General features: G+C 33.5%; 1 long non-coding RNA gene across 1 annotated transcript in view; it reads left to right on the plus strand.

Moving 5' to 3' along the window:
• Positions 1–266: 266 nt before the first annotated feature.
• Positions 267–20279, plus strand: part of LOC306652879 — a 45085-nt gene continuing 25072 nt past the window's right edge. The window contains exons 1-2 of the long non-coding RNA XR_013761566.1: positions 267–294; positions 386–494. This is a non-coding gene — a long non-coding RNA (uncharacterized lncRNA). The remainder of the gene's footprint in view (positions 295–385; positions 495–20279) is intronic.

Here is a 20279-nt window from a genome sequence, read left to right on the forward strand (position 1 = left end):
TGTGTTAATATGATATCCATACTATAACATCCAAATCTAATATAAAGTCTGTCTTGTACATTTGTAGAAAATGATAAACCCTTTTATATGCCTGTGCCCTTATTGGGAACATGATGTCCATATTATAGTATCAAAACTTGATAAAATTGCTGCCTGGTCAACATCCACTGTGCTTTGCCGAATCTTCATGTGTATTCAGAAGGCATTTATCAGGCTTTATTGCAGACACTCTAAAGAGCAGGGAAGTATGTAATAAAGCCCCTTGATGGAGCTTATGCTTCTAGCAAGACAGAAGTGGGTAGTGGGTGAATCACCAATTAGGTCAGTGCTCTACCACTGAGCTGCTTTCCCAGCCCTGATCTCTATTAATTATTATTTTAGACAGGCACTCCTTAAATTGCCCAGTCTGACCTTGAACTTGGAATACTTCTGCCTCAGCTTCCTGAGTCATTGGGATTTCCAGCAAGTACCACCATGACCAGCTGGAAACATTTGTAAGTCATGTTTACTAAGTAAAACTTATGTAGAATATAATTTGCCAGTTTTAGTGTTGAGTTCTATGATTTTTTTTTTTTTTTTGGTACTGGGGATTAAACACAGGGTTCTCTACCACTGAACTACATCCCCAAAACTTTTTATTTTTATTCTGAGATAGGATCTCACTACATTGATGAGACTGGCCTTCAAATTTTCAATCCTCCTTCCTCAGCCTCTCAAGTGACTGGAATTACAGGCATGTACCACTGCATGTGTCCAACATGATAATTTCTTAATGAGGTCTCTTCTCTTTTTCCAGCTACGCTACTGGAAATTGAACCCAGGGACAATGTACCGCATCTATGTGCTACATCTCTACCCTATTTACTTATTTATTTTAAGGCAGGTTTTCCTAAATTGCTGAGGCTGAACTTGAACTTGCAATCCTTTTGCCTCAACCTGCTGAGTGACTTGGATTACAGGTGTGTGTCACCATGCCAAGCTAATATTACTAATATTATGATTTTTAATCTTTTTTATTTTATCTGCTGCATAAGCAATTCTTTTTATTTATCTATTGTAAAGGTGGAAAAAACATTTCTATAAAAATAGTGGCATAATATATTATTAACAACAAGAAACAGCTCAAGTGTATAATAGTTATAGAATGAATAAGTAAGCATTAGAATAATTACAACAAATAAAAAGGCAAATGTGGTAAACAGTAGATTCATGATATTTTATTTATTTTATTTTTTTGTGGTGCTTGGAATCAAACCCAGGGCCTCATGTGTATTAGGAAAGCAGTCTATCACTGAGCTACACCCTCAAATCTCATGAAATCTTTTGCATGAATAAAATGACAGTAGCAAAACTTCTAATACTATTTATCCATTTTTTGTTGCCAGTGGATCTTTATTTTTATTTATTAATGAATGGTGCTGAGAATGGAACCTAGGGTCTCACACATGCTAGGCAAGCACTCTGCCACTGAGCCACAACCCTAGCCCTTATGCATTGATTTTTGCAAAGTACTTTGTATGTTTAAAAGTTTAGAATTTGAAGTCATACTTTACCATTTTTTCTTTAACTTAGTAGATTGTTATTTTAGGGTGAAGATGTAGCATAGAAAGGAGGCACCATAAGTTCCTTAACAGCTAGGCCATTTTGAAGATAACTCTGTGGTGTCCAAGGCAGCAAGACAAATGATGCATCCTCTCAAGCTGGCTTTCTGGAAGTGAAGCCCCAACAACTTAATTGCTAGCGGGTCCTCACTCCAGTCAAAGAGAACATTTCAATGTCTTCCCATTTTGCTTCAATGAAATAGCATTTTGTATCTCAACTTTTTGAAGTCAGCCTGACCTACCTCTATTACCATATCACACTTAGAGTCAGATTTTCTTACAAGATCTTTTATCATAATGAATAACACAGATTTATTGAAGCTTAGATTACAGGATGTCAGAGATGCCTGGAGAAGACAGTTGATATTAAACAACAGGCACTTCAATGTTAAATGAAAATAGAAACATGAATATTGTTGGTGAAGATATTCTGTGTTTTATTTTAGGGCATGTCCTGGGATAGGAGAGGTGAAATATTTTAGAGTTTTGATTTCCTTCTTACATGGTTTATGGTCAGAAAAACAGCAAGGTATTTATTTTATTTAATTTTTTGCAGTACTGGGCACTCCACCTAGCTCTTCAGAACAGTGGGCAGGTCCTCTACTGCTGAGCTACATCCCAGTCCCAAGGCATTTTTTAAAATGTGAACAGGAAAAAACACTGCTATGGATTTGGTTTACATGTATGCTTTAAATAAAATAACTGTCTTTCTAGTTACATTTTGGAAATTTTATTATTTTAATATCTCTATATCTGCACTAAAATATTTTTAAATGTGATCATATCCAATTTTGTATTGAGGAAAAGTCACATTTACATACTGTTGGATTTTAAGATTAATTTGTAAGCTAATTTATCAAGCAAGAAAACATGGTTAAGCTCATCAGCCATCAATGTGTTGCTGAAACTTTGTAATTTAAACCTGTGGAAAGATGTTTCACTTTTTTTTTCCTTTTAGCATATCAGTCTCTATAAAGCAATATAGATATGAAACCTGACTGCTATACTCTTAAGAACTACATTTGGAAAGGGACACTACATTTTTTTAACAATGTCCCCCTTGTTTTTTCTTTCATTTAACAGATAAAAGGTAAAAAATGTTACAGCTGAGAAATAAGAAAGAGTGTATTTAATAAAATATAATTTTCAGAACTCGCTAAAATAATGAACTGAGGAGATACCTGTGGACACATAGGACTTGTCTATGTTTTGATTGCAGTTTAATAATTTGCTGATTGAATTACAATCATAGCAATGTTGCATTTTAATCACATGCATACATTTGGTTAACCAAACATTTAAATCAAAGTTTGATATGTGCTAATATATAACCTGATGCTAACATAGCAGCTGCTATATGCCCTTTAATAATAACATAATAAAATATTCATAGTTTAGAAAGTAAAATTAATATAACATTCTGGTTATAATACTATTTTGATATCAAATTGTAGCATACAAAATTAATATCTTTGCTTCCCTGTGACCTTTTATGTTATTATGCTATCCATACTATAACATTCAAATATAATGTAAAGGCTACCTTGTGCATTTGTAGAAAATGATAATCCATTTTACATGACTCTGGCCTTTTTGGGAACATGATGTCCATATTATAGTATCAAAACTTGGAGGTTTAGCACCTAAACCCTCTTAATGAGCAGTAAAACAAAAGCAAAATTTCGGCTGGTTTCCTTGTAGACTTTAACAGTTAAGTACACACAGCAATCTAATGTTAATGTACATACTTTCAAAAGCACATTATATACATTGTAGAAAAGTACATAATGAGAAAAATATTGCTCATAGTATAACAGCATGAGGGCTAAAAAGAGTTCTTCAGATATAATCTGCTATGTGTTGTCTACTGAGAGAACTTACAAGACATGACTCCACTGTTTTTTTTTTTTTCTCCTGTTTATAACATTGCTGTGAAAGGTACAAAAAAAAGAAGTAAAAACCTCACTAGTCAAGCAAATTCTGAAGGATAACTTGGTGTCCTTTTCACCAGCTGTCTTCAGAGCAAGACTTGTGGAAGAACCCTAAGTTTTCTGCAAAGACTTCATTGTTACTTTTCAAAAGAGCAGACAATAAAGTTCACTGGCAGATTGCCCACTTTCCAAAGCACCAAACATGATGCTTTTCCAATTTTGTCAACACTTTGGTAGACTACACTTAAAAATAATCTGCCAAAAGCTTTCTGCAACACATTGCTCATTCCTCTATTCCAATATATTTTCCTGTAGTTGTACCTTACTGTTTATGTAAATAGGGAGAACAGAGCATTGATCCACAGCTTTCAGGAAGTGCAGTCTTTCAGTCACCAGGGCCAAGGGAGCAGCATGCATAAGGTTCCAGTCTGCACAGGCTGCCTGCTGCTCCCCTAATGTCCCTTGCCCTGCCTTGTTCCCAAGAGACTAAGGATAGCCATATGGGCCTGGGCCCTGGTGGTGGTTTTGTGGAAGGGAATACTCTTTGTCCCCAAAATGTGAACTCTTTCTATGGTTATCAATATTGCAAAAATTGCAAAAAATAATAAAATTTCAAAGTTATAACATTTTGGAGTTCCACATGCATGCAGTATTTTAAGGTAATGATAACACTCTGAAAATATTTGTAATGAACAACGACTTGCCAATGTGGGTATCAAAGAACATTATAAACTTTGACAAATTACTTGTTTGCCAACAGTCAAAAGACAAGTGCCTAGAACAGAATAAAATACAAAGTATGCGAATATATGGAAAAATATTTAGTATTCTAGAATTGGTGGTTAGGGATGTATACATTTTTAAATGTTGCACAGAACTTACCAACAAATCATCTATTTGAGGAGTGTTATGCAGCTTAACCTTAAGCAGCAGAGTCTAAGTACAACTCCTTTTCATCCTCAAAACTTTGTAGCTGAGAAATGTATTTCATGTAATGTTAGAATTAAATTTCTTCTCTTACTAGGGTCACAAATATTTTTTTCCTATATCCATAAGATACCTGAGTATCTGGGAAAGAGTACTTTGATTTAAGTCAGTTTGACTTTAGTAAGCTAAAGGGCATGCATCCAATCACCAGCACCAAAATAAAATGAATAAAAGTTTTTAAAGAGGTAGAAATAAAGGAAGTCTTCTTTTTACTTCATTCTTTCTTAGGACAGTCCTTGCCAACACAAAATGTATAAAGAGGAATTTGCATTTTCATGTACTTTTCTATGTAGAAATGAAAGAAAACTTTTCATCTGTTTTTATAGATATTACGCATAAATTTTTATGTGTAGGGCTTATTACATAAATGTAATTGTAGGTAATTCTTCTTTAGTGGCATGCTGACAAAAAAGAGGAGAGCAAGTGTAAAAGATTTTTACTACTGCCAAAGTATTGGTTTACTTCATAAGTTTTACTTAAAAAACTGAATTCAAGGGGCTAGGGCTGTGGCTCAGTGGCAGAGCGCTTGCCTAGCATGTGTAAGGCACAGGGTTCAATCTTCAGCTCCATGTATGAATAAATGAATAAATTAAAGGTCTATAAACATCTAAAAAATATTTTAAAAAAAACTGAACTCAAGCATACTTACCAGTTCTTTTTTTTTGTCATTTATACCCATACACTGAATACCTAGTATATAATTGACATAATGTCTCTTAAAACTCTTCCCTGTAAGCCTTATGTTACTTGATCAGACATTTAAAACTGGAGATAGTACTTAAGTTTAAGTAAACACTTTCCTCACTCAGAAGCACTTCTGGAGGTAGGAAACTGTAAACTGCCTATTTTAAAAGTTAGAGCAGTATTAAATATTGAACATTGGAAATACCTGATTTACATATATCCTATGTAAGTCTAAATGTTGAATAAAGTGAACCATGCTAATTCATTTGGGTTCTACATTTCCTATCGCTCTAAGTTACTTGAAAGAAAAAAAGAAAAGCAAGGATTTTATTATGTTTTAAACTTGGTCTTTTATTGTTGTTTTATCATTCATCTCTCTTTACCTATAATAATTTTAAGAACTAAAATTAAATTAAATGCCACCCATGTGACTACAACCACTATAACCTCTTGTTTGCATTACATTTCACTCAAGGTAAGGCACTGTGGGTTATGTGATGGTTCTTTATTTCATGTATGAATAAAAAAAAATGAGTGTTCCCAATTATACTTGTAATGCATCCTAAATTTAGGTAGCATCCAAAAGTCAGTGATATTAAAATGATAGAAAAAAGAGCATCTAAGACTGACTGAAATACATAGTCCTTAAAAGATATCTGCAAAATCACTATAATAGTACTATTTAATTAACTGAAATACTCTGTTGATTCATAGTAATAGTAATGATTACAATAGACAAAAAGGCAACAATTATTGAGCTGCTGCTTGTTCTAGAAACTGTTCAATTTTTTGCATAGATTCCCTTTTAAGCATCACCATAGTATCCTGGGAGGTAACTAATAACATTAATCCTTATTTATTGGTGATAAAATCTAGGAATAGGAGAGCTAACTAGTGAGTCACAGAAGTTAAAGTAGAATTCCAGCCAATGTTGAACTAGATTCAAGGGCCATGCTCTTTATAGTCAAGTGGGATGCTCTGGGCTTAGAAGGTGGTTCAGTGATAAAGCTCTTACAGAGGAGAGTCCAGGCTCTGGGGTCCATCCCCAGCACCACAAAAACAGAATAAACAAAAATAAAACATCTGTAGGACCAGGCACAGTAGCTCATGCTTATAATTCTAGTGATTTGGGAGACAGGTAGAAGCATTACTAGTTCAATGCCAGCCTGGGCAATTTAATGAGACCTTACCTCAAAATTAAAATAATAATTAAAAGTTCTAAGGATATGGCTTTTGGGTCGAGTGCCCCTGAGTTCAAACGTTGGAAGTACCAAAAAAAGAAAGGCAAAAGAAAAAATCAACAGAATAGGCTGCTAATTCATTAATTCAGTACACAATAAGAGCTGATAAATATTGTAGTTTCTTCAGAAGATAATAGAGGAATTGCCTGTTATTTAATGTTTATAATTTCATTAATAATTGTAAATTTTTGAAAGCATATTTTATGAGATCCTATCTTACTTTCATAGGACTGCTCTACCTGTGCCTCTGGCAAAGCAGAAATCCTGGATTTTCTAATAAAGAAGAATTTTAAGATCAACCTCAGTGATCTTGATGGCAACACACCATTGATGAAGATAGAGGTAGCCATGGGTTTCTGTAGGAAAAATTTTGATTGAAATTCTTAGGAGAAAAATGATTAATTTAATTTAAATATGATTAGTTAGTAAAACATATTAAATATTTTTCTTTGATTCTCAACACTTTATTTCTTGATATAAAACCAACAGACACTACAGTACATGGAAGAGCAGTGTGCAAATATACTATTAGAACATGGTGCCAATCCACATGCTCACAACATCAGGAATGAAACAACTCTCCACCTGGCTGTTGCTTTGAAGTCACCATTGTTAGTGGAAAAACTGATTTCACTCAATGTGAATTTGGAAGTCAAAACCAAGGTATACACCAGACACCATTATTTCCAAAATACTTAAACTATGTTTATTTTGATGGTGACATTTTTTGACGAATGTGGATTTTTATGCAGGTTTGTTTTTTTTCTTTAATTAGAATGCATACAGTTGTTAAAATGTCTCCTCCTCTTTTTCATTTTTTTTAAACTCATGAATGTATTTAGTTTACCTCTAAAAGTTGTCTGTATTTAAAATTAAGTGTACTTATTCAGAAGCCTGAAATTTAAGCTTCTCTTAAGAACCAATGTGCCTCTCTAAGCCCCATTACTGTGTAGTGAGGGTGTGCACTGTGCCTCCTGCATAGCATGGAGGAGTGTTCTGTTTGCTGCTGTCAAAATGTAGCATTCACTCAGATGACCTACTTTTCCTCAATAAATAAGTATATATTTCCTGTTTTAGAGTATATTATACAGATTTCATTGTTCTCTTGATAGTTTCTATTAATTTACAAGAATCTGGCCTATACAATAATTTATAAATCTCTTTAAAATGGATTACAGTTTAGAATTTAGAAATTGGCATTTACTGTATTTTAAATTATTATGATAGTTTTATAGTTTTACATGGGACTTAGTTTCATCGTGACAAACTCATGTGGATGGAAATTAATTTTAGTTCTGACTTCCATGTCCTCCCTCTTTGCCTCTCATGTTCCCTCCCCTAACTCATTCTCCTTCCCCTACCCTGCTGGATATCTTTTTGCTCATCCATGAGTTTGCATTTGATTGGACACTTATGTTATCTTTCCCTCCTCCCTTGCTTTATTTTACTCTAACTTCCATTTTTGAGAGAAAAGGTTTGACCTTTGAGTTTCTGAATTTGGATAATTTTACATGGCAGGATATTCTCTATTTCCACCTGTTTACCAACAAATGAAATAATTTTATTCATTTTATATGTAAAATGTATATATAATTTATGATATGTAGTATATATTAATTTATATAGTGTTATATATATAATTCATATTATATAACAAATATGCAATACAACATATATTATATATTATATATACATATGCATATACACATACATATGTGTGTGCATATACATCTACATTTGTGTATATATATAACATACATGGATATAACTGGGTCAATTATATAATATAGCTATTATGAATTTATTGTAAATATTTTTGTGGCAGTGTTGTCATAGTATGGGAATTTTAGATCTTTAAGGAGAATAGAAGGAGTGAAATAGTTGGATTATATTGTGGTCATATGCCTATTTTTGGCTGTTCTTAGCTATCATGACAGTAGAACGTGTTTTCACATATCATTCATTCATAGGCTATCTCTTCCTATATTTGTGCTTGTACATGATGTGGAGTTAGACTCTATGGTCATTCCCACCCCTATTCTCCCTCCTTTCCTTCACTCCACACAGTCCAATCCATTGCTCTACGTATCGTGAGTCAGCATCCAATATTAGACAGAACATTTAGCCTTAGGATTTTTGGAATTGGCTTATTTCACTTAGCAAGATAGTCTTGGTTCTATTCATTTACTGGCAAATGCTATAATTTGTTTCTTCTTTTTGACTGAATAATAATCCATTGTATGTATGTGTCACATTTTCTTTATCCATGCATCTGTATAAAGGCATCTAGGTTGGTTTCATAGCTTAGGTATTAAGAATTGAACTGCTGTAAAATTTATGTGGCCATATCACTGTAGTAGGCTAACTTTAAGTCTTCTGGATATATGCTGAGAGTGGGATAATACTATCAAATTGTGGATTCATTCATAGTTTTCTGAGGAATCTCCATACTGCTAATGGGCTACACCAGTTTTCAGGCCCACCAGTAATGTGTGAGTGTAACTTTTTCCTCACATCCTTACCAACATCTTTTGTTACTGTAGGTTTATAATTGCCATTCTGACTGCTGTGAGAGAAAATCTCAGTGTAGTATTAATTTCATTTCTCTAATTGCTAGTGATATTGGATATTTTGTCATATATTTACTGATTTCATTTCTTCTGTGAAGTGTCTGTTCAGTTATGAGACCCATTTATAGGTTGGGTTATTTGGGGTTGTTTGGTGTTAAGTGTTTTGAGTTCGATGTATATCCTGAAGATTAATGCTCTATCTGAGATGCAACTGTCAAAGATTTCTTCCCATTCTGTGGGCTGTCTCTTCATGTTCTTGATTGTTTCCTTTGCTGTAAGGAAGCTTTTTAGCTTGATACCATCCAATTTATTGATTCCTGATTTTATTTCCTGCACTTTAGGAGTCTTGTTGAGAAAATTGGTTCCTAATGTGATATGATGGACAGTTTGTCCTACATTTTCCTCTAGTAGATGCAATATTTCTGGTCTAATGCCAGTTTGAGTTGAATTTTGTTCAGAGTGAGATATAGGAGTTAAATTTCAAAGTACTACATATGGATTTTCTGTTTTCCAGTGCTGTTTGTTGAAAATGCTATCTTTTCTTCAATGTGTGTTTATTGGTGACTTTGTCTAGTATGAAATAACTGTATTTATGTGGGTTTGTCTATACATCTTCTCTTCTGCACCATTTGTCTTCCTATCTGTTTTGGTGCCAATACCATTTCTCTTTTGTTACTATTCCTCTGGAGTGTAATTTAAGTCTGGTATTGTAATGCCTTCTGCTTCACATTTCTCATGGAGGAATGATTTGGTTATTCCCAGTTTCTTCATTTTCCAAATGAAATTTTATTACTGATGTATCTATTTCTTTGAAGAACCCAACTAGAACCTTAATAGGAATTTGATTAAAACTGTATAGCAATTTTTGGTAGTCTGGTCATTTTTAAAATACACATTCAAAAACATGCAAGATCTTTCCACCTTCCCAGGTCTTCTCCAACTTGTTTCTTTAGAGTTCTGTAGTCTCCATTGTACAGGTTGTCCACCTATTTTTTGATTGATTCACAAATATTTTGTTCTATTTTTAAGGCTCTTTTTTTTAAGGCTTCTATTCAAGAGAGTTTTCCTAATTTCTCATTGATTCATAACCAGTATATAGGAATGCAATTGATTTATGGGTGTTAATTTTATATCCTGCTACATTGTTGAATTTTTTATTAGTTCTAGAAAATTTCTAGTGTAATTACTTGTGTTTTAAATATAAAATCATATTGTCAGCAAATAGGGATAGTTTGATTTTTTCATTCATATCCCTTTAATTTCTTTCTTTTCTCTAATTGCTTTGACTAAAGTTTCCAGAACTATGTTAAATCGAAAAAGTGAAAGAGAACATTCCAGTCTTGTTCCAATTTTTAGAGGGAACACTTTCAATTATTCTTCATTTAGAATGATGTTGGCCATGGGTTTAGCATATACAGCCTTTACAATGTTGAGGTATATTCCTATGATCCCTAATTTTTCTACATGAATGAATACTCTATTTTCTCAAATGCCTTTTTGGCACTTTTTTGACATAATCAGGAGATTTGTGCTTTGAAATCTGCAGATTTGGTGAATTTTATGTACTGATTTCCATATGTTGAAACAACCTTGCTCCCTGGGAAGAACCTCACTTGAGCACCATGCACTACCTTTTAAATGTTTCTTCATATGCAACATGCCAGTATTATATTGAGAATATTTTCATCTATATTCATCAGAAATATTTATCTGAAAATTTATTTCCCTGATGTGCTCTTTTGTTTTTGTTTTCTTCAGGATGATACTAGCTTTATACAATTGCTTTGGAAATGTTACCCCCTTCCTTACTTCATGGGATAAATTGAGAAGTATTGCTGTTTTCTTTGAAGGTCTGGTAGAACTGAGTTAAAAATTCATCTGGTCCTGGGCTTTTCTTTCTTGGTAGGCTTTTGATGCCATCTTCAAATTCATTGTTTGAATTTTATCTGTTTAAATTTCTTAAGTCTTTCTGATTGAATTTGGGTAGTTCATGTGTCTGTATAAATTTTTGATGTCTTCAACATTTTATATTTTACTAAAGAATAAATTTTCAGAATAGTTTCTGATTATCATCTGTATGTCAGTACTTTATATAGTGATATTTCATTTTTCATTGTAAATTTTAAGAATTTGAATTTTCTCTTTTCCTTGATTGGTTTGTCTAGGGTTTATCAATTTCACTTACTTTTTGAAACCAACTTTCTGTTATGTTGCTAGTTAAGTTTTTTGTTTCAATTTTATTTCAGCTCTGATTTTAATTATTCCCTGTCCTCTTTCTTTTGTGGTGCCTTGTGATGAAATGTTAGGTTACTTATTAGGGACTTTCTATTCTTTAAATGAATGAGCTGAATGCAATGGACTCTCCCCTTAGCACTGCCTTCATATTGTCCCAGAGATTTTGATATGTTGTATTTATATTCTCATTTACCTGTGTTAGTTTTTTAAATTTCATCCTTGATTTCTTTTGCTACTTCAGTCATTCAATAGAGTATTGTTTAGTTTGCAGGTGTTAGAGAAGATTCTGTTTTGTATTTTAATTTTGATTTCTAATTTGATAGTGGCATTGATCTGCAAACTGTATACAGGCATTTCTCACTCCTCCTAAAAGTGTGGGTTTCCTTGATTCCCTTATCTCTCCACTGTACCCTGAGAGGGGCCACTCTGGTGTCTCCAGCTGCAGCAGCAGATATGGCACTGGAGGTTTCTTCCTCATTTTATCTGCTTTGATTGTCCAGTATTAAGTTCCAGTAAAGCCCCACCCTGTTTTTGTTCTCCAGCCTCACTGAGAAGCTGCCAGTTTTCTTTCTTGGTTTCACATCATGGAGTAGCCAGGAAAGTGACCTGCTCTATTCCACCACCTTGAAATCTCAAAGGCATCCCTAGCATTTTGAAGACTCTCCACACTGCTCTCCCAAGTGGTATGTCTGCAGTTCACCCACAATGCGCAGGTGCTCCTATCTCCCCACAACCTCACTGGGTTTTACTGATTTCCATGCTCTTGATCATTACCATTCTGACCACAGTGAGATTGAATCATATGTAGAATTTCCTTGATTGCTACAGATGTTGAACAGTTTTCCTATATTTGTTGTCCAATTGTGTGTCTTCTTTGGAGTAGTTTCTGTACAGTTGTTTTCCCTTCTATTGATTGGGTGTTGTTTTGGTGGGTTTTAGTTCTTGTGTATTCTGGATATAAGTTCCCCATTGAAGAAATTAATAGGGAATTAATTTAATTAAAAGGAATGAAAGAAATTGCCTAGATTTTCTCTCATTCTGTAGGTTCTCTTTTCACAATTCTAATCATTTCCTTTGCAGTGCAGAAACTTTTCAGTTTGGTGTCATTCCAAATATTAATCCTTGGTTTTATTTTTTGAACTTTATAAGGCTTCATAAGGAAGCTGATGACAGCACATTTACATTGGAGTGTTGACACTGTGTTTTTTCTAGCAGCTGAAATTATCAGGTCTAATTTTTAATCTTTCATCCATTTCAATTTGAGGATTGTGCAGAGTGAAAGACCAGGGCCTAATTTGTTTTTTCTATAAATACCTCTGCATTTGTCCCAGCACAATTTATTATAAAGTGTGTCATTTCCCTAAGATACATTTTTTGTCAACTTTGTCAAATATTATATGACTAAAGGGTTTTTTTTTAATATTTTTGCTGCTATGGTTCTGTTGTATAATTTTAGATTAGATAATTATATGTCTCCTGCTTCAATTATCTTGCTTAGTATTGTGTAGCTATTCTGGATTTCTTATTCTTCCAAGTAAATCTAAGAGTTGATTTTTCCTCTGTCCAGAAGGTAATTTGTATTTTAATTTGGATTGTATTGCATCTATATATTTCTTTTAGTGGTTTGGCCTTTCTGACCATATTGTTTCAGCCTGTTGAAGAACATGTGATGTCTTTCCATCTTCTCAGTTCTTAAATGTTCTTTTTCTTCAATGTTCTATTATTTTTGTTGTAGAGCTCTTTTTCCTCTTTGGATAAATTAATTCCCAAGTATTTAACTTTTTGAGGTTATTGTGAGTGAGATGTTTTTCTTGATTCCTTCCTCAGCTGAATCACTGTTGGGGTATAGGAAAACTACTGATTTATGGGTGTTGATTTTGTGTTCTACTACTTTGCTAAATTCCTTTATAAGCTCTAAAATCTTCTGGTGAAGTCTTTTTTTATCTTACAGACATAGAATCATGTTTTCAGCAACAGAGAGTTTGACTTCTCCTATTTGCATTCTTTTTCTTTTCTTGCCTGGTCACTCTGATAAGTGCATTGAGGCCTGTATTAAATATGAATGGTGAGTGTGCAGGCTTGTCTTGTTCCTGAATTTAGTGGGCATGCTTTTAGGTTTTCATTTAGTTTATTGGCTTTGGGTTTGTCATAAATGGCATTTAAAATGTTGAGGTAAGTAACTTTGATCCCTAGCTTCTCCAGTGTTTATAAATTGAATGGGTGGTAGCTTTTATCCAAGGATTTTGTGCATTTATTGAGATGATTGCATGACTTTTTCCCATAATTCTGTTTAAGGAATGAATCACATTTATTGATTTGTGCATGTTGAACTAACTTTGCATACATGGAATGAAACCCACTTGTTCTTGGTGCATCATCCTTTTGAATATGGTTTGCTAATATTTTAAGGATGTTTGCATCTGTATTTCTCAGGGCTATTGCTCTCTAGTTTTTTTCCTTGATATTTCTTTGTGTGTTTTGGTATCAGGGTTATACCAGCTTCATAAAATATATTTTGGAAAGTTTCCTCTCTTTCAATTTCATGGAATGATTTGAGAAAGAATGCTGTTATTTCTTCTGTAAAGGTTTGGTAGAACTCAACTGAGAATCCATTAGGTTGTGGGCTTTCATATTGTGGAAGATTTTAAATTGTTATTTCAATTTATTACTTGGTATTGGTCTGTTTAGATTTTACACATTTTTCTATTTCAATTTGGTCAGGGTTATATATGTATAGAAATTTGCCAATGTTTTCTATATATTTCTGTTTATTCAAGAATACATTTTCAACATAGATTCAGATAAACCTTTGGATTTCAGAAGGATCTAGGGTGCAATCTCCTTTCCATCACTGATATTGTTGATTTTTTTCTCTCCTTCTTTTAGTTATTTTGTCTAAGGAGTTTTCAACTTTATTTGTGTTTTTCAAAGAACCAACTCTTCATTACATTGATCCTGTGTATTGTTCAATTATTCTCAATTTCATGATTTTCCTTTGATCTTAATTTTTTTCTGTCTTCTACTGGTTTTGGGATTTAATCTGTTCTTTTTCCAAGGCTTTGAGGTGGAATATAGGCTTATTTATTAGGAATCTGTCAAATTTTTAAATGTAGGCAAGCAGTGCCATAAGTTTTCCTCTTAGAACTGCTTTTATACAATGCCAGATAAATTCTTTGGTCTCATTAATTTCTAAGAATTTCTTAATTTCTATTCCCATTTCTTTTTTGATCAATTATTCAGTTTGGAGAGCATTATTCAACTTCCCTGTATTTCTGTGGTTTACATTTTTTTTCTTTATGATAGTATACATGTGATTACATCAGATTTTGATTGCTAATATTTGATTTTTAGCCATGAATATGATCTATTTTGGAAAAAATTCCAGTGTTGCTGAGAAGAGGGTAAATTCAGAAATTTGAGATTGGAATATTAGGTTGGTTATCAGTTAGGTCCACTTTATTATAGTGTTGATTAGGCTTAAAGTATGTATGATATTTTTATGACCTGTCTATGGTGACATGGGTGTGTTGAAATCAAGCAGTGTTTGGTGCTTGGGATTTAACTCATTTAACATAATATGTAGTATTATGTTATTATGTAGTATTTCTTTTGTGTAATTGTGTGTGTTCACACTTGTGGCATAAATGTTTACTATTATTGTAACTTCTTGTTGTGTTTTTCATGTTACTGGGATAAAGTGTCCTTTTTTGTCTCTTATGATTAATTTCTGCTTGAAATTTATTTTACCAGAATTCAGAGATTGCTACTCCTGCCTGTTTTCTTTGACCATATGCCTGGAAAAAAATATATATTTTGCCATCCTTTTACCTTCAGTCTGGGATTGTTTTTGCCTATAAGCTGAGTCTCTTATTAGCATCATAGAGTTGTATTCTGCTTTTGACACATTCTACTAATCTGTGGCTTGTAATTGAGAAATTAAGATCATTAACATTTATTGTTAGTATATACATGTGTTTGTTGTTCCCTGTCATAATTTTTGTTATATTTTACTCTGGTTTGATTTTGATTTAGTGGATTATTCTTCTGTTTAACTTCCTCTGTTCATGCTCATTGGGAATTGATTTTAGTTCCTCTGTGTGTAGTATATCTTAGAGGATCCTTTGTGATGCTGGCTTGGTCCTCATGAATTCTCTTTTTTTTATTGTCTTTTTTACTGTAAACATATTTCACTTGTACTTAATCTACAGAAATTCTTGTCATTGAATGCTTTTATTTCACCCTCAAATGTTAAACTATGTTTTGCTCTATACAGTAACCTTGGCTGACAGTTGTTTACTTTTAGGACTTGAAATATCTCATGCCAGGGATTCTTGATATTTGGGATCTTAACTGATAAATCAGAAGTGAACCTTATTTATTTGACCTGATGTTTAACTCTTCTGGCTTTTAATTTTCTTTCCTTTGCTATATGATAGGCATTTTGATTATGAAATTTCTCAGCAAGCTTCTCTTTTTACAGTAAGCCTCCTCTTTTGGGCCCAGTAAGTCTTCTTTTTTGTGGTTGTCTATCTCATTTCTCCTGTGGAAAAAGCTTTCTGCAGCTACCACTTTGAAAATGTTCTTTAGGCCATTAGTTGATATCTTCATATTCTATATTATCTCAGTGATTCTCAGGTTTGGTCTTTTAAAATTTTCCCTGAGTTCTTGCATGCTATTTTCATGGTCTACAGTTTTTCCCTGTAGTACCTTCTGTGTCCTCAAGAACATACAGTCTATCTTCAATGCCTGAAGTCCTGTCTTCAAGGACTGAGTTTCTATTTTCTTTTCAATCTAATCTGTTAGTGATGATTTCAAGTGAATTTTTAACTTGATTTATCATGCCTTTCATTTCGAAGAGTTCTGTTTGGTTTCTTTTCAATATTTTTATTTCTGTATTAAAGTGGTTTTTTATCTCCTGTAATTTCTTTTTAATTCCTCCCTTATATTTTCTTCTAGTTCTTTGATCATTTTGATAATAAGGTTTATTAAAACACTCTTACCCTGGGGTTTAGTCAACATTGTCAGTGGGATTTTTGTTGGGGATTGTGAATTTGGGAGGATTATGTTTGTCTGTTTTCTCATGTTTTCAGAGGTCTTGGTCTCATGTATCAATTATGGTGGATTCCTCTTCTTCTTTTCCACCTGTCCTTTTATGTGTATTTATTTATTTGTTGTGGGAATCTCTGTTTTTAATATGAGTAGATGCCAAGGAGTTGACTCCGAGTTTCCTCTTTTTTTCCTCCTTGGATTATTGTTAATGGTTTGGGTGTTTTTTCTTCTCCCTTTTTTGAGTTGAAGTAATATCAGGGAAGGTTTAGTTCAGCAGCAGATTCTCTCCACTGTCCAGTGAACAGCTGGCACTTGCTCAGGCAGTCAAGGCTGTTGGTGAATTCAAACAAGGCCTCCTCTGCCTGTGGTTGAGTGGTTGTATCTGTTGTTTCATACAGCTCTTTGCACAGATTCTCTAGCTGGGCCAAGCTCTGCACATGATCCTCCATTTTCCTCCATTCATGCTCCTTTTCTGCTCCCCTTCCCCACCCAGCATGAACCTCAGCTAGGGCCACTGCCTCCACCACCATCACTGCTGCACCTGCATGCTGGGGGCTTGATGCCTTATGCTCATGGCATAACGATGCTTGGCTGCACAGGCCCTGGTGGGCTGGCAGCAGTTGTAAAAGGTGCAGCAAGGCTATGACAGCATAAAGGCATGGGCAATGTCAGTGGCCCAGAGATGCAGGGTGGGAGCTAGACATTGTTTTTGATGTCAGGTTTCTCTGTACCAAGACCCTCCAAGGTGCAGCTTGTAAATTGGACTTCTCTACTCACACTTGTAAATCCACAAATCTGTGCAAATTCGCTCCAGCAGTCACTGGTGGTGGGCTATGGTGGCTGTCTTTTTCTTGTTTTCATACTCAAATTTCTGCGTCTACAAGGTTATTTGAGCATTCAGTATTTAATTTTGGTCAAATCTCTCCTTCACCCACCTAGGCTGAGAAGTTGCACACCCACAGCTTTGGTCTTATACCACAGCACAGCTTGGAACGCAACTTCCTCTGCTCTGCTGTCTTCCAAGTCTCATAAATTAGTATTTGAAAACATTTTCTGCATGTGTACTATAAAAGTCATATACCTACTGGAACATTTTAAACCTAGTTAGGTTACACATTTCTAGAAATGGAAATATTATACCCATTGCAAGCAACACCTTCTCTTTCTTCTCAGCTTTGTCGATTAAAAATGAAAATAACTTAGTGTCTTTCATTATGCAAACAATAGTTCATCATTATTTATCAGTATTAAGCCATTGATATGCAAAATTTCTGAACTATGTTTTGCCTAAATTTATAAATTACACTAAGTAGTAACTAAAATGGCATCAGAGTTAAAAAATTTTGAAAAATAGATGTGTATTAGAGTACTAAAATTGCATTAAGACTGAGAACATATTTCATAGCCTTACTGTTATTTGATCTTAATAGTTACACATAGGAGTTGAATACGTAATGTATAGATAGTCATTGTTGTACATAGTAGTGTTGTCAGGTTTATCCCAACAAAATTACACATTCATGGAATTTGATTCCAGTTCATGATTCAATCCCTTTCCTGCCCCTTTTCCCTCTGTCCCTCCTCCCCTCCATTGTTCTCATTCCTCTACTCTGATGGACATCCTTTCCCTTGTCTATTTATTTAGTTTTTATTGGTTCTTTTTACTTATACACAACAGTGAAATTTCATGTGGCATAATTATGCATGCACATACCATCATTTTTGAAGAGTTCATTCTCCATTAGCTTTTCTTTCTCATCCTTTCAGTTGGCCTCTCAATATTCTTCTACACCATGATCTTCCCTATATCTTCTCATAATTATATCTTTTTCTCCTCCTTTCCTTTATTTTACTCTAGCTTCTACTTATGAAAGAGTATATTTGACCTTTGAGATTTTCAGTTTGACTTTTTTCACTTAACATGATGTCCTCAATTGCCAACAATTCATTTGCATTTGACATAGTTTAATTCTTCTATATGGTAAGTAGGATGACATAGTGTGTGTATATATACATCAAGTTCTTAATCCTTTCATCCATTGACAGGCATCTGAAATGATTTTATAATGAAATTCTTTTGAATTGGACTACTATAAACATTGAAGGAGTTCTATCACTGTAGTATGGTGATTTTTCTTATTTTACAAAAATAAATAGGAATGGGATATTGTGTTTCCATCTCTAGTTTACTGATGAATCTTCAAATTGCTTTCCTGAGTGATTGTACTAGTCTACAGTGCTTCCAACATTGCATGTTTTCTTTCTCCCCACAGTCTTGTCAGCATTTATCGTTGTTTGTATTCTTGATCATTACCATTCCAACTGGAGTGATATTAAATCTTCTTGTAGCATTTCTCTGATTGCTATAGGGGTTGAACACTTTTTGTATGGTTGTTGTCCATTTGTGATTCTTCTTTTGAAAAATTTCTCCTCAGTATTTTTACCCATTTATTTGTTAGGTTATTTTTGGAGTGTATAAAGTTTTCTGAGTTATGTATTCTGGATATTTATCCCCTATCAGTGGAGTAACTAGAAAAAACTTTCACCCATTCTCCAGGGAGAATATATTTTTGTGTTCAACTGTCTAACATATAAGGTAAATACCTTCCATCTAATAATAACAGAAACACAGGAACAAATTAAGGAAAAGCAAGAGTCTACTTAGTCTTATCTTTTCAATTCAAAGCCTAATTTCTTTGAACCATTTGAAGCACAAGTGCCTGATACTGATATCTGGGATTCTGACACCATAAATGGAAGAGAATCAAGAGGACTTGAGTAACATGGAGGTAGTGTCCATGTTATTGGAAAGCCTATACCTGCAAATTTAGTTCTTCCCAATTTAAAGGTTTGCTATGAAAAATCAATGTCAAATAAGTGCTAAGAAGTGGCAAAGATGTGCCCATAATAAAGGACACATAATGCAAAGTTTTATAAAATTTCTCTAACAGTGAACCAAGGTAACTTCTGATAAGCTGTGGTATTTCTGGAAAAGTAGATTCTTTGGAATGTAGATTGATACACTCTGATATAGAGTTGAAAATTTGGTTTGTTATTTAAATAAAATACTTAAATACTAATGTTTTAGGGAATAGAACTATTGAGAAAAATGATGCAGTCTGTTTTCTCAAGAAATGACTAGAGTTTTTGTGGCAACTATAGGCAGAGAAGCAGCATTGCAAAGAGAAGGGTTAGCACATATGGAAGTGCAGTGGGATGAGAAGGAAGAAATTACCCTCAATTTATATTATTTATTATATTCTTTTGTTCAGACAGCATTTTGTAAGAGTTTTAGTTCAGTTGTGGAATTTTGAAAATGTACAGTTTTTGTTGTTTTCCAGAAAGGACACACACCAGTTTTACTTGCCATAAGGAATAAAAAAGCTGATGGTAGAGGCTTTAATTCAGAGGAATGCAAATATACATACTGTTGACCTGAAGGGAAGGTACAGTACTTTATTCTTTTACAAAATCTAGTGGTAACAATCACTCAAGCAAAAATGATTAGATCAATAGGAAGAACAATATTAATACAATTATTTAGAATAGAATGATATATATAAACAGAAACCACGTTAGGGTAGAAAATCAATTATTCAAAATGAGCAATATAAATAAGTGTAAATATGATTCAAAAGTATTGGCAGATGTTTGTTAGTTGGTTTGTGGTCACAGGATATATTGTTAGCTAAGGAGTTTTCCTATTAGGTTCGTAATGTATGGATATTTTCTTTACATTTAGATACAGTATTGCAATTTTAGAATTTTCTGTTGTATTTTTAACTTCTACTTCTGATATATTGTTCTTTTTGAAATGGTGTATTGAGCATAAATAAGTATTTAAAATTATCTTGACAGTTCATTGACTGTTCTAAATTGCTTTCCTTTTAGAATATTGATGTTATATTATTCCTAAGTGATTTTTAATTTCTATTGCCAGAAGCTGTCAATTTTTAACATAGTTTGATACTTTGGTTTTAA

The sequence above is a fragment of the Sciurus vulgaris genome (genome assembly GCF_902686455.1).
Source record: "Sciurus vulgaris genome assembly, contig: HiC_scaffold_633_arrow_ctg1, whole genome shotgun sequence".
Taxonomy (NCBI): Eukaryota; Metazoa; Chordata; class Mammalia; order Rodentia; family Sciuridae; genus Sciurus; species Sciurus vulgaris.